The following is a 16,709-nucleotide window of genomic DNA, read 5'->3' as shown; positions in this document are numbered from 1 at the left end:
CCGCATCTACCAATCCATCGGTCACCGAATCTGTTGTTGAGAAGCGTACGAACACTTCGACTGAAATGTGCAGGAGCTCCATCGTGCTTGAACCACATGTTGTGTGGTACTTGTAAAGGCATATGCTCTAGCAGCACAGGTAGAGTATCCCGTATGAAATCATGATAACGTGCTTCATTGAGCGTAGGTGGAAGAACATGGGGCCCAATCAAGACATCACCAACAGTGCCTGCCTAAACGTACACAGAAAATCTGTGTTGATGACGTGATTGCACAATTGCGTGCGGATTCTCGTCAGCCCACACACGTTGATTGTGAAAATTTACAATTTGATCACGTTGGAGTATATACTGACGAAACTAAAATGAGCTCTAACATGGAAATCAAGCGTTTCCCGACACATGTTCGCATAACATCTTTTCTGTATTTGTGTGTGAGGAATGTTTCCTGAAAGTTTGGCCGTACCGTTTTGTAACACCCTGTATACGAATCTTAGAAAAACATATTGCCTGCTATTTACATATTGGAGAAATGTTGTCTACAAAATCATTTTGTTGACCGCAAATGTAACGATTTTGTGGGATGTATCGATTTACTGAGACATGATTTTCTGTAGCATGAGTTTGTCACTAATTTATGTAACAGATCAATTGTTAAGATTTTAGCTTCCGTTGATACATGTGAAAAGCTTGGACAGAGAAAGGATACAATGTCTTTGAGTACTAAGAAAAGCAGTACTGAATAAGACAGCTCGCAGTAGACAGAAGAGCGGCGGCGGGAAAAGCGAGTCGTAGTCGAGTCTTAGGTGGGCTATAACGCTGATCAGTTGGCCCCGTCGAGGAGCTCTGGGTCAGAGCAAGTGGCTCACTTTTGAGGATGAGTAATTTTGAGAAATGGAAAATAGCTAATAACTGAATACTAAGGGTGAAATTTGATTTTTGACACAGAACCGACTGAGCAACCAAAAGTATTTGTCGCACTGCTTTTTGTGCATTTAGCCTTTGTTGTGGTTGTTGCTTTTCATTGTTCTGTGAATTTGAGTGTAAAGGAGATAATATCAGTCATACGTCCAAGATGTTAGCAAGTTCTGTCTACTAAAAAGAGAATTTGATATAATAATTTGAAAGTAAAACGCACTGCAAATCTATACTTCAATAATGCTTTGTGTCTGTTATAGGGTTAAAGGGAATGGCCAAATTCGTTAAAAGGATTTTAAATATGAGATCTAAATTTTTGAGAAAATTAAAGTAGTTCTGATTTCCTTTAATTCTTCTTTTATCATCATCCTCTCCCTTTTCTTAAAGGACATATATTGTGAATGCTATGAGTAGTAAGAGCATATTTAGCGAACGAACATAACAGCGAGTTGACAGATTGCTTTTCTCGACAAGCGGTAAATTATTGCACAAGTGTAGCATTTTTCTCTTTCAACTTTATGTCGCAGCAGCGTTGTTATAAGAAACTACACCGATATGGAACAGAATGGAGTTTACGTCACAGGTAAGACATTATCAGGGTCTAATTACAGAACTTAAATGGAAGGAGATATCCCTGTTGCCTGCAGTCACATAAATTAGACGTGAACACACTCTCGACACGTAATTTATAGCCGCTGTGAGTGAACGCTTCCGTCACAAGGTTAGGTTCATTTAATACTGTCAATGTTCAAAGGTACTTTCACTAGAGATTTCCAAGTTAAACAATTTCCATTGTATTAGGTACTTACCGCAGTTTCACATTATTAAATACATTTTCATTATTAGGTAGTTTCATCAGCAGTTAACATCGTACGCTGATTCTTAAAACAGTTATTTCATTTTTTTTATTCTGTACTCTGCAGCACACAGAAGAGTTTGTAGACATCTGTTGTTCTTCATAGATTTTCCAGTAAGATGGAAGGGGTGCCGAAAGCTTCTCACCTGAAAACGTTTGGGAGAGGATCGATGGTTTTTAAATTTAGCTTGCAACCAAAGGAAACTTCACAATGTGCTGCTGTAGCGTTATTTGTAGTTTATTTCTGTGATAATGTGGCAAAGACAAAAGTACGAAACTGTAGAATTGTTTGGCTATGGGTTTTATTACGTGATAAGGGTAACAGTGACTACTCGCTAAACTTAAACAGTGTTCCGGAAGATAGTCAACTACTAAACATCTTAAGTGTTTTAAGTGTCAGTATGAAGCCAAATTTGCAACATTATTCAGTCAACTCAAATTTTCATCGTAATTTAACGTCAGTTCGGAGCATTTAACTTAAAAGTGAGGCGAGTGCTAGGGGGTCTCTCTGGACTAGACCTGCCGTGTGGCGGCGCTCGGTCTGCAATCACTGATAGTGGCGGCACGCGGGACCGACGTATACTAACGGACAGCGGCCGATTTAAAGGCTACCACCTAGCAGGTTTGGTGTCTGGCGGTGACACCACATTCTTCCCACGCAAATCGGCGGACGGTTGTGATATAAGGCCTCCACCCGGCGTGGGGGACCTCATGTTGACGTATGCGACGAGGTGTGGAGCCTAACAATTGGCGAGGCTGTGCCACCCGCACCCTGCCATTCGGACCGCGGGGAGCTAGGGAACGCCTGAAAACCTACTCCAGGGTGCACGCCAACTTGCGTTGTATGCGCCCGTAGAGAGACATGAGGGGCCGAAGGGTCGACCTCCATCGGGCCGAGGCACCCGACGGGCGAAGATGGTTCAAATGGTTCAAATGGCTCTGAGCACTATGGGACATAAAATCTGAGGTCATCAGTCCCCTCGAACTTAGAACTACTTAAACCTAACTAACCTAAGCATATCACACACATCAATGCCCGAGGCAGGATTCGACCCCCGATCGTAGCGGTCGCGCTGTTCCAGATTGAAGTGCCTAGCACTGCTTGGCCACTCCGGCCGGCCGGGCGAAAGCGACATATGGTCCGGAGGGGGCAAGAGTTCCATGTCGGAGGACAACTGGTCACGGGGAGCGATCGGCGACGCGTGACCCAGGGGGGCGCCCGGCGGCTGCAGTGACGCGTCCACAGCGGGCGTCGCCGGCGGGAGAACAGGCGGTGGTGGAGGCGCGTCGCCATGGGGGTAAACGGAAGGCAGCGTCGGTAACACCTGGGGCTGAGGCGAGCCAGTAGACGGGTCCCCGGGGCGCTGACCGGACGGCACCGTCGCTGAAAGCAGACGGGGAGTGGCAGATCCCGTGCGACGACAGAGGCGCACCTCACCAGAGGCCCACAAAACCGGATACATAGCGCGTCCGAGGCAGCGAAGAATGCGCCCTTCGAGCCAACGCCCGGAACCTCGATAGTAGCGGTAGTAGACAACGTCGCCTGGGTCAAAAGCAGATGTCTGCCACTGCACAGGGACCGGATGCGGCGGATGTAGCAAAGACATCAAGGTTCGATTATGGCGACCGTGAAGCAACTCAGTCGGTGAGCGACCATCTCGGGGATGGGAGCGATACGAGACAAAAAGAGCAATAACGCCTCCTCCCGAGAATGCGATTCTTTTAACTTCAACATCTGTGACTTGAAAGTCCTGACCAATCGTTCAGCGGCACCGTTTGACTGTGGCGAAAACGGCGCGGACGACAGATGTTGAATACCATTGGCCTCGCAGAATGACTGAAATTCTGCGGACATGAATTGTGGGCCATTGTCGGAAACAATTGTCCGTGGAAGACCTTCAATGCAAAAGATAGCAGATAACGCTTGGATGGTGGCAGGTGATGTCGTGGAAGACAGCCGGACAACAAAAGGAAAATTACTGAATGAATCTATCACAACCAACCACCGAACATTCCAGAATGGACCTGAAAAATCGACGTGTAAGCGTTTCCAAGGGAAAGTGGCTTTTGGGCATGCAAAGAATTTCTGCTGTGGTGCTGATTGTTGTTCGACACACACCATGCGTGGCATCGATTCCGAACCAAGTACAGTGCTGACGAGCAAGTTGTTTCGTTCTTACTATACCCCAATGTCCGTGGTGGAGAAGCTGTAAGACAGAAGACTGTAACGAACGTGGTACCACGACCCTGGACTGATCATTATCAGAACGCAACAGTAAAACACCACGTCGAACAAAAAGTCTCTCCTTGTAAGCAAAAAATCGGCTAACCAACGGGTCCCCGATCCGTGACTTTGACAAGGGCCATTGCGTAGCAACAAAACGCAGAACGGTAGCAAGGACAGGGTCGGCAGTTGTGGCTGTAGCTACACGACGAAAATCAATCGGAAACGATTCGACCACGTCATCGATTTCCGAATCAATGAACATACAAGCAAGTTCGGAGGAATTGAGTGCCCTATCCTCAGCAACAGGCGAACCGGACAACGCAACGGCGTTTCCGTGCTTAACAGTGGACTTTTACAAGATATCGTCGCGGTATTGCGAGAGGAAAATAGACCAGTGAATGAATTTCTGCGCCGTACGTCGAGGTACTGGTTTGTTCGGATGAAATAGCGATGTCAAAGGTCTGCGATTATGGTAAAGTGACTACCATACAAGAAGTCATGAAACTTTGTAACATCAAATACGAGAGCCAATGCTTCTTCCTCGATATGTGAATAATTTCTTTGCGCAGGCGAGAGAAATTTCGACGCAAAGGCAATAGAGCGATCGTGCGAGGCATCTTTGTGCGCAAGCACAGCACCGATCACGAAATCCGATGCATCCACCACCAACAAAAGGGGCTTGTGGGTATCGAATGGCGTAAGGCAAGTATAGGAAAGCAACGCCGATTTCAACCGGCGAAATTCGCGTTCACATTCCGTCGCCCAGACGAACGGACCACCTTTATGGCGTAAGCGATGAAGCGGAACTGAAATGGAAGACGCACGCGACGCATATCTGTGATAATAGTTGATTTTTCCCAACACACTCTGTAGCTGCTTCAAATCTGCGGCAAAGGCAAGTCTAGTATGGCACGTAGGTGCGTGGGACTGGGATGTATGCCTTGGGCATTGAGTACATGTCCCAGGTATGGCAAGTCACTAGCAAAAAACCCACATTTGTCTTTCCGTAAGCGAAGACCATTTTTCCGCAAGACCTGAAATAATGTACTGAGATTGGCTAGATGTTCTTCTTCCGTCTTTCCGGAGATCATAATATCGTCCAGATAGTTTGCTGCAGTAGGGACCGACGCACAAACAGTTTGTAGTTATTGCTGAAACAATGCAGGGGCGGATGCACACCCGAATGACAGTCGTTTGAATTGATACAAACCAAGATGCGTGTTAACCACCAAAACGCGGTGGGATTCTTTATCCACCGGTATTTGCAAGTACGCTTCTGCTAGGTCCAACTTCAAAAAATTTGTGCCTGGGAACAGTTTGTCAAAAAGATCTACTGGTCGGGGTAAAGGAAAAGTTGCAATCATTAGTTGTGGATTCACTGTTGCCTTGAACTTCACACAAACTCTCAATTTTCCCGAAGGTTTTCGCAAAATTACTAAGGGTGATGCCCAGAGAGAAGCCTGCACACGTTCAATTACACCTTGTGATTCCAAATCGTGTATTGTTTTTGCGACCTCATCACGCAATGCGGGGGGAACATTGCGTGCTCTGAAAAATTTCGGTTGCGCATTTACTTTCAGGTCCAAATGTGCTTTATAGTTCTTAGCGCAACCGAGGTCCTGTGCAATTATTTCTGCAAATTCTTCACATAGATGAGAAACACTTTCTGAAGGGAACAGTCTGGTTCACTGATAGGACCTGATTTACTATAGACAAGTTAAACAACTGAAATGAATCGAAACCAAACAAGTTCACTGCAGAAGAAGAACTAAGGACGTAAGATGACACCTGTTTTGTTTGTCCTTTGCATGTTGCAAGACGGCTGCACTGTCTTAACACAGGGATCTCTTGATCTGAATAGCTAGTTAACTTAACATTTTCGGCACACAACAGAGGTGTGGCCAGCAGTTTGTAAGTGTCCTGATTGATCAGTGAAACTGCAGCCCCGATATCGAGCTGGAATAGTATCACTTTGCCGTTAATGTCCAAGACTACAAAAAGTTTGTTTTCCTACTGACAACAAGAGCGACTGTCCCGTGCAGTGTGAACTGACACTGGTACAAAATCACTTGCGACTTGACGGGAGTTCTGACAATGTCGTCGCACACTATTTGTTGGACGAACACAGTCACTGTTAGAGAGAGTGGCACTGGGCGGAGTGGAATGAACGACATGAATTTCCATGGGCGAAGTTTCACGAGCCTGAGTATCCTTGGTTCGATTCCGATTCCGGCGCGAAGCAGAGGGCCTGGAATGGTTTAGAGTTTCCGATCTGAGCTTTTTCTGGCAAACACTCTGAACATCTTCTTTTTTATTACAGTAAAAGCAAATAGCTTGGCGTGACGGACAATTCTCACGCGAATGTTCAGTAGCGCACTGCGGGCATGATTTAAGCACTGCATTTGCTTGCCGCCGCGGCACACGTGGCTGCGAGTCTGCAAGGAATGGCACTATACTTGTAAAAATGATATTAACGCACACAATCCCGCTACTGAATCTGTTATATCCCCTACCAAACCTCCACTACACTGCTCGCATAACTGTTACGTAGAGAGGGGCGTGAAGGATTGTAAGACATTTTTTTCGTTTATCGATATTGTGTCGTCATGACGACGATACCAGTGCACTTCATTTGCATAGCCAACAAATGGACTTCCAGCGTTTCACACGTGTCACTTACTTATTACGAGTATTCGAAAATACCCCACTATTTTTGACCGATGACACGAATAAAATGTTTCTCTAGTGGTAGCCGAGAATGGGATTCCAGTTTTGTTAACTTAGACTGCTACATCTGGATAGAGAAGTGGCGCCAGTCGCAGGAATAACCGCTAATAGAGTCAGACTGGGGAGTAAGCCACCAACGGGCGTTACAGTGGGATAGGAAGCAGAATATTTCTTCTTTGTCCGGAGGGATCAGAGTGTAACGTATTACTGTTTGTATGTTCATTGAATGGCGCTATGTGGTAGACGAATTACCATAATCTGACTTTAATCTGTTCCTCAGGTTCATTAGTTCACCTCCGTAGCTGTATCGTCAGCATAGACAGAATCCTGCTTCCATTCCCGGTACTGCCATGCATTTCTTCCTTGGTGGGAGGACTAGTACAGGGTCCCCTCCGCCTCGTGATGCCAATTGAGGATCTATGTGAGCGAACAGCAGCGCCTCCACGGTCTCGAGTGCTTAATGGCCGGGAGAGCGATGTTCTCAACACAAGCCCCTCTATACCGCATGTAGTGACCCCATTTGCAGAGGATGAGACGGCGGCCGGTAGACACCCCTAGAGGATTCACCGCCTCGACATAGAGCCCTTTTTTAAATACATTACACTTTAATCCATAAGCAGTGCGGCAGAATTACACCACTCAAGCGCGTTTTGCAGTTATTGAAATGCAATTTCACGCATTAGCTCTACGTCGATGAAACACAACGTACGTTGGACCTTTCCTTCATTCTACCAAAAGACTGTTTGAGAATACGGGACTCTGTTTCCAAATATGTATTTGATTACAACTTTGATGCTACGGAAGTTACTAGTAGGAGAACCTCACGGAGATTCTAGGTCGACAATAGGAAGCGCTTAGTGGCCTCTTTGTTAGTTAAACAGCTACAATGTTCCTTTTTATGAAGGTAACATGCAGTATGATTGCAGTCGTAGCTAACGTATGGTGGATGAAAACGGACGATAAGAGTTGAGCGGGAATTCCACTGTACTGTACTGCCAGTTGATCACCAGACCTCGTGACGATGCAGTACAATTTTCGGCTGCGGCGTGCATCACTGGGGAGGAATAAATTAGCTTTTTCTGTGGAATCCAGCCAACTTCTTGTCCATCTCGCTAGCGCTTAACCCATCTAGTTTTAAAATTTTGGCACTTTTGTTTCATTTAAGATTGCGGCTGGGTGCTTTTCCTGTCACCGCTGTAGTCACCTAATGCTTGTGTGCCACCTTTGTATGAAATTTGTAAAAGCCGTTGTGTGTGTGAACGTACTAGAACTGTTGGTGAATCGTATTTTCTGAGACGTAAAACGGGGACTAGCCCGGCAGTTGGATGAACGAGCGTGTAAAACCACCTAAACGTGGCAGGCGGCAGGCTGGAAGTTGTACCAAACATGGTCGTTAGCCCACCGGTCGCATTCGATCCATATTCGGCTCGCCTTCTTGTCTCGTAATTTATCCCACTGCGCGTTACTCTATAGGAGCGAGTGCGATGCATTTAACCACATTCTAAAATTATGGAGTACAAACGTGAATTAATAAACTGACACTTCTACACTGTTATTTCTGGTCTACAATAAACACGAGGAAGTTGCTGTTCTTATAATTCAGTAAAAGTGAATGAAATAATTACTAATTATTCCGACAGTATTCGACATTTGGATCTTCATCAAAAGGACTAAACGGCCGCAGAAAACATAACGTGCGAGCAGACACAGCTGCTACCACTTTTCACTACTACCTAGTGTGCTTGCCAGTTGTTTAGGAGGTCACCCACATTTCTGAAAAATTTTTAACATTATTCGGTTTAAATTGCTCAAAAATATATATTACTAAAAATTATATGGGTATGAGACAGTCCCTCAAACCTCAAAATGTACACTCGACACAAAAAAAAGTGGGTCACGCCTGAATTCCAATGCGTAGGCTGCACCCGTGGACTAGGGGTAGCGTATTTGATTCGTAAACAAAACGTCTTCGGTCCCGGGTTCGATCCCCGCCACTGCCTAAATTTTGATAAATAATCAGCATTGGCGGCCGAAGACTTCCGGCATAAGAAGTCTGCCTCATTCTGCCAACGGCCTTGTCACAGAGGGCGGAGGAGCGTATAGAGGTTCAGGGCACTCTGTTGTCCTAGGGGTGGGAAATTTCCCCTAAAGGCGGTAGAATCAGCAATGATCAACGACATGAGGATGCAGAAGGCAATGGAAACCACTGCATTAAATACACGTAACGTGTATCCACAGGACATGTGGCCTGTAATTGAAGAAGTGTCATGATGATCTCTCCATTCGCAAAAGATTCCAGAATAGTCCCCCATTCGGATCTCCGGGAGGGGACTGCCAAGGGGGAGGTTACCATGAGAAAAAGACTGAATAATCTACGAAAGGATAACGTTCTACGAGTCGGGGCGTGGAGTGTCAGAAGCTTGAACGTGGTAGGAAACCTAGAAAATCTGAAAAGGGAAATGCAAAGGCACAATCTACATATAGTAGGGGTCAGTGAAGTGAAGTGGAACAGGTGTAGGATTCGTTATGAATAGGAAGGTAGGGCGGAGGGTGTGTTACTGTGAACAGTTCAGTGACCGGGTTGTTCTAATCAGAATCGACAGCAGACCAACACCGACAACGATAGTTCAGGTATACATGCCGACGTCGCAAGCTAAAAGAGGAACAGATAGAGAAAGTGTATGAGGATATTGAAAGGGTAATGCAGTATGTAAAGGGGGACGAAAATCGAATAGTCATGGGCGACTGGAATGCAGTTGTAGGGGAAGGAGTAGAAGAAAAGGTTACAGGAGAATATGGGCTTGGGACAAGGAATGAAAGAGGAGAAAGACTAATTGAGTTCTGTAACAAGTTTCAGCTAGTAATAGGGAATACTCTGTGCAAGAATCACAAGAAGAGGAGGTATACTTGGAAAAGGCCGGGAGATACGGGAAGATTTCAATTAGATTACATCGTCGTCAGACAGAGATTCCGAAATCAGATACTGGATTGTAAGGAGTACCCTGGAGCAGATATAGACTCAGATCACAATATAGTAGTGATGAAAAGTAGGCTGAACTTCAAGACATTAGTCAGGAAGAATCAATACGCAAAGAAGCGGGATACGGTAGTACTAAGGAATGACGAGATACGAATTAAGTTCTCTAACGCTATAGATACAGCAATAAGGAATAGCGCAGTAGACAGTACAGGTGAAGAGTGGACATCTCTAAAAAGTGCCATCACAGAAGTTGGGAAGGAAAACATAGGTACAAAGAAGGTAGCTGCGAAGAAACCATGGGTAACAGAAGAAATACTTCAGTTGATTGATGAAAGGAGAAAGTACAAACATGTTTCGGGAAAATCAGGAATACAGAAAGACAAGTCACTGAGAAATGAAATAAATAGGAAGTGCAGGGAAGCTAAGACGAAATGGCTGCAGGAAAAATGTGAAGACATCGAAAAAGATATGATTGTCGGAAGGACAGAATCAGCATACAGGAAAGTCAAAACCACCTTTGGTGACATTAAAAGCAACGGTGGTAACATTAAGAGTGCAACGGGAAATCCACTGTTAAATGCAGAGGAGAGAGCAGATAGGTGGAAAGAATACATTGAAAGCCTCTATGAGGGTGAGGATTTGTCTGATGTGATAGAAGAAGAAACAGGAGTCGATTTAGAAGAGATAGGGGACCCAGTATTAGAATCGGAATTTTAAAGAGCTTTGGAGGACTTACGGTCAAATAAGGCAGAAAGGGTAGGTAACATTCCATCAGAATTTCTAAAATCATTGGGGGAAGTGGCAACAAAACGACTATTCACGTTGGTGTGTGGTATATATGAGTCTGGCGATATACCATCTGACTTTCGGGAAAGCATCATCCACACAATTCCGAAGACGACAAGAGCTGACAAGTGCGAGAATTATCGTACATTCAGCTTAACAGCTCATGCATCGAAGCTGCTTACAAGAATAATATACAGAAGAATGGAAAAGAAAATTGAGAATGCGCTAGGTGACGATCAGTTTGGCTTTATTAATAGTATAGGGACGAGAGAGGCAATTCTAACGTTACGGCTAATAATGGAAGCAAGGCTAAAGAAAAATCAAGACACTTTCATAGGATTTGTCGACCTGGAAAAAGCGTTCGACCATATAAAATGGAACAAGCTGTTCGAGATTCTGAAAAATAAAGAGGTAAGATGTAGGGAGAGACGGGTCATATACAATATGTACAACAACCAAGAGGGAATAATAAGAGTGGACGATCAAGAACGAAGTGCTCGTGTTAAGAATGGTATAAGACAAGGCTGTAGCCTTTCGCCCCTACTCTTCAATCTGTACGTCGAGGAAGCAATGATGGAAATAAAAGAAAGGTTCTGGAGTGGAATTAAAATACAAGGTGAAAGGATATCAATGATAAGATTTGCTGATGACATTGCTATCCTGAGTGAAACTGAAGAAGAATTAAATGATCTGCTGAACGGAATGAACAGTCTAATGAGTACAGCTTATGGTTTGAGAGTAAATCGGAGAAAGACGAAGGTAATGAGAAGTAGTAGAAATGAGAAAAGCGAGAAACTTAACATCAGGATTGATGGTCACGAAGTCAATGAAGTTAAGGAATTTGCTACCTAGGCAATAAAAAAAACAATGACGGACGGAGTAGGGAGGACATCAAAAGTAGACTCGCTATGGCAAAAAAGGCATTTCTGGCCAAGAGAAGTCTACTAATATCAAATACCGGCCTTAATTTGAGAAAGAAATTTCTGAAAATGTACGTCTGGAGTACAGCATTGTATGGTAGTGACACAATGACTGTGGGAAAACCTGAACAGATGCGAATCGAAGCATAGCGATGTGGTGCTATAGACGAATGTTGAAAATTAGGTGGACTGATAAGGTAAGGAATGAGGAGGTTCTACGCTGAACCGGAGAGGAAAGAAATATGTGGAAAACACTGATAAGGAGACGGGACATCAGCTATGACATGAGGGAATGACTTCCATGGTACTAGAGGGAGCGGTAGAGGGCAAAAACTGTAGAGGAAGACAGAGATTGGAATACGTCAAGCAAATAATTGAGGACGTAGGTTGCAAGTGATACTCTGAGATGAAGAGGTTAGCACAGGAAAGGAATTCGTGGCGGGCCGCAACAAACCAGTCAGTAGACAGATGAAAAAAAAAAAAAGAAAATTGCAGCACCTGAATGTATGCAACCAACAAAGCATATCTGTGTTGCACATCGTCGCAACCCTCCACAGTACAGTCGTTGTAAGATACACAATTGGTACCGCTAGAGGCTACTAGAGAACACCGGTCTTTATGACAGTCCGTCCACATGTAAAGTAACAGCACGATAATACAGCCGGCCGTTGTGGCGGAGCGGTTCTAGGCGCTTCAGTCTGGAACCGCGCGAACGCTACGGTTGCAGGTTCGAATCCTGCCTCGGGCATGGATGTGTGTGATGTCCTTAGGTTAGTTAGGTTTAAGTAGTTCTAAGTTCTAGGGGACTGATGACCTCAGATGTTAAGTCTCACAGTGGTCAGAGCCATTTGAACCATTTGAACGATAATACAGAAGAGATCAAACATCCCTTAACGTTTGTAAACTAAACTTAATTACAACTAACTCTGTCACATAAATCGGTCAGTAATCCTTAGGTACAATCAAATATTTGAGACAAAAAAATGGTTCAAATGGCTCTGAGCACTATGGGACTCAACTGCTGTGGTCATCAGTCCCCTAGAACTTAGAACTACTTAAACCTAACTAACCTAAGGACATCACACACACCCATGCCCGAGGCAGGATTCGAACCTGCGACCGTAGCAGCAGCGCGGCTCCGGACTGGAGCGCCTAGAACCGCACGGCCACCGCGGCCGGCATAATATTTGAGACAGTATATGGATTTATGAAGTTGTATGGCAATTGGAAACAAGTTCTTTGCTGCCTAAAAGGTTCACCCAACACATGCAGAACGTCGTTCAACGTTCAACGGGGAGTGGTTTCGCATCAACTTTATGTAATACTAAGCAGTTAAAAGAAAACGTGATTAACGGCAGCAAGCACTCTACGGAAATCCCAACATTAATAGCCAGTCGCAAGTAATATCATTGTTTACATTACCCATCAACATTTACTTGTACACGAAGTTGTACTGTAAATGACATGACCAACGTCTTCGTTCTGGATCCAGATGTAAACCGCGAATGTAAGGCCTTGTTAAAAAGCAAAGCACGTTATGTTTGTGCCTTATCGAGACTCGATCACTAGGCAGAAAGAGACGTCAAATATTGACGTTTGCACCAGTATCAGTTATCATTTCTCAACTTGAACGTAAATGACGATAATGTCTGTACGAAACCAGGAACCCTAACATGACAATTACGTTCTTGGTAATTAACCTCGAAAGACGTTGTATATTGTTGCATTATCAAGGAACAAACGATGCAGATGTTTAAAATTGAAATGCCATCATGAAATGCTGGTGACAAGGATGCGAACCCAACCCCTAATCGGATTGTTGAATAAGTACGTAAAATCAGAATGTAGATATCACAGTTTGTCACCAGCAGTGAGGTTGGAACCTTAAATGACGACTGAAGTTGTATTGCCTGATCGGGATTCGAACCCGGCGCCTACCTCCGTCGTTGTCTAACCAGGAACAGACGAGAAATGTCCTATGTTGGTCCAGCATTAGTGAGACGTGCGCATGTTTAACTAGAAATTATGCGACGAAAACGTCAATGCTGAATGAGAGTCGAATGCCGCACACACGGTTATTAAGACACGTTAATAACCAAATTCTTATTCAGAAGTAGCTAGGAGTAACATGTTTAGTTGCAAACCTTAAGGCCTTTCTCATCCCTAGTAACGTGTTGCCTAATATCTGCGATATCATAGTGTTAATTTACAAATGGACTGATATCCGTAAAGAGCAATGTTCTCTAGTAGTCGTGTATCAGTGAGATGTAAATTAAGTGCCTCAGCAGAAAGTAATCTCCGTCGTGCAGCACGTATTGTTTCAGAGACTCTGAGTACATGTTATAAGTGCACAAAACGTGTATTATATACTACGTATATACTATTATTTGGAGAAGCTGCCACCAAACCTGTTTTCTTTTACATTCCGCTTAATTGTGGTGGTTAAATACACGTTTTCTTAAGGCTACATCTAATGCAGAGCACTTACAAGAAAGAATAGCTTCCTGCGTCATGCTATTGCTAGCTAGGTGAAATATTTTGTGGTAGCTATGTTTAAAATGAATGTAGTTTTCAACGTATGGTTCGTCAAATATTTGAATGAATCGTCAACTGTAGGTGTGCCTGCACGTTATAGCATAATAGATGTAGCTGCGTTAGTCTATACTACAGACTTGGGTAGGTTAGGTGTAACTTTTCATCGCTCATGGGGAGATCGTGGCCTTGCGGCTCGGGTCTGTACTAGCCGCGGCTCGCGAGCTACGGGCCAGGCAGGCTGGCCGAGGCGAGACGGAAGTGAGCGAGCTGGCGGTGGCGTTGATGGGGCAACAGCCCGGGACAAGCCAGCACGGCTGCTCCGTATGCCTCTGCCTCTGTCGCTCCGTTTGACGTAAATATGTTTACCTCCTCTCCTGGCTTCAGTATAAGAACGGTAAGCAGAAATACACGTCAGGCTGTCTGCCGTAATGGCTCACTGGAAGAAGGAGGATGTTCCATCAGAGAAACTGGCAGATGGTATGGCGTACCACATACCACTGCAACGAGATGGTCGAGGATCTGCCTTGAAAGAGGCACCACCAACAGGGCTCCTGGGTTAGGCAGGAAGAGAATGGGCTCAAAGCAGGAAGATAGGGACATAGTGTCTAGGAGCAGAGAAAATCCCTTTCTGAACGCGAAGCAGTTGCGGGGGGAGACCAACTTCCCCGGCTCCAGTGACACGATTCGCCGAAGTCTAGCATTAGCGGAGCTCCATCTGGGGCGTCATGGGACAACGTCACTTTCACTGACGTGAAGGTGTTTTCCACCAGTCACGACGGTCCACGAATAGTTTACAGGCCGCAAGAGACTCGCCATCGACGCGAATATGTAACCACGACGAGAAGAAGTGGCCCTTAGGAGACTTTACCTTTGGAATTACCCTCATATACGTGTGTGTAAACGCCTTCCAATGCCCACTCTAGGAAAACAAGGATATATAGTCTAGCTTCAGTATTACAAATACGCCTCAGTTTGTGGATGAACGCAGACTTAGGTTGATAATCATTTTGAATATTTATCAGTACTGTACCCATTGGTGAGAAATTCGTTTTCAACCAATTATTCCCACAGCTACAGGAACACTACTTTAATACCTCTTAGACCAAATACTTACGCAGTGCTATCACACGAAAAGGTCAACCTGACACAAACTGTGGGAAGTTTGTTTTACAACCGTCGTACCTGGATAAAGAAGTTTTCCTATTTGAGATATCTGTGAACGTTGCTGCATAAGACGATTTAAGAAGAAACTAAATTCCTTCAGCTACAAGAATGTTTAAAGAATTCGTGTTAACGGCACTAAATCAGGGTTTGTAAATCGTTAACCAGCCGTACTCTGCCGCATTTCGCTGGTTAGAAGGCAAAAAGCTTACTGATAAATTTCACAGAAGGAAAAGGGAGACGAAATGTCTCCCACTCGAAGGTCATGTTGTTTTTCTTAAATGATTATAAAATCGGGTAAAACGAACAATGAGGTTGTCAGTTTAAGCACATTACTGTTGTCAATATGATGTTGCACCGCCCAGAGCTTGTAGTGATAAAGGGCCCGATTAGGTCAGGCATATTGTACACAGAAGTGGAAGAGAGAGCACCACTAAATTCTACAATCCGTATGCATTGCATACACACAGAAATTACTATTACAGTGTACTTATGGAGCCCAATGAGTGAACTGCATATTTTCCGATGAGAAAGAGCACTGGCAAACAGTCTTCGCTACATCAGATTACTTAACTGGCGTCACTCTGAGCTAGAATTTACGGTCAGCGACTAAGTGTAAAGACAGTGAGTCGGATGTGGGTTTTGCATCTGTGAAATATTACCTTGAATTATGGGAGCGAATATTAAATTTGAAGTAATATTGCGAAAATTTTGGACTTGGATAGCTTAGAATGAAAAACTTTCTGTTTATTTCAAAGGAAAACAATTGATTTTCTAAAACATTCTCTGCCATACACAACTTGAAACAGGTCACGTCGACCAAATCATATGGAAGAACCGACAGCGACGTATAGCGGAAGGCTGTAAGATCCCTTCGCTTTTGATTTGGCAGTATTCGACAGCCATTTCTAGGAGCAAGTAAATGAGGAAAGGCAGCGCGTTTTCCTTATCAAGTAACGTCTTCATCAATTACTGTACTTTTAATGTAATCTACGAGTAATTGCTGATGTTTGATATTAACATGAAAGGGATTCCGTAGACAGGGAAAGAACTTGTTCTTGGGCACCTACTTCTATAATGACCAAAAGGCATTAAATTATCTTCAACCACATGTGTTCCAGCAGCGGTATGAAGAAAATGATAGTAATAATGACGGTGATAATCGAATTATCTGGTAACTTCACACTACACAGTGGATTTTCTCGAACTAAGAAATTTCCGGAATTAGTGAAAATTTCATAGTGGCTTCAAATCGAGGCTATGACGCCTACAAGAGTCTTTACATCCTGCTGACATGAGAGTAGCATAATCTCCACGTCAGAAGCTTGCTTCTACTTAACCATTTAATAGACTCGCGTTTTTTTCCACCGTGACTAGTTTTGTAAGCTAAGCACATCATCCATTAAGCACACTCCTGGGGCTGGTAAATGTTGCCACAATGGTCTGGTTGAACGAACTATCACTAGTGCAATGCGTGAGTTCAGGCAGTTACTTTTAAGAAGCACAAACAGATTTACTTTACCTCTGGAAACCTCAAGAGAAAGCTGTTATAATCCAGAATCCGCATTAAACATCACGTTCCTTCATTCCCAACTGGAAA

This window comes from Schistocerca cancellata, chromosome 5 (assembly GCF_023864275.1).
Source record: "Schistocerca cancellata isolate TAMUIC-IGC-003103 chromosome 5, iqSchCanc2.1, whole genome shotgun sequence".
In the NCBI taxonomy this organism is placed as follows: domain Eukaryota; kingdom Metazoa; phylum Arthropoda; class Insecta; order Orthoptera; family Acrididae; genus Schistocerca; species Schistocerca cancellata.
Note: the sequence above shows the minus strand (reverse complement) of the source record.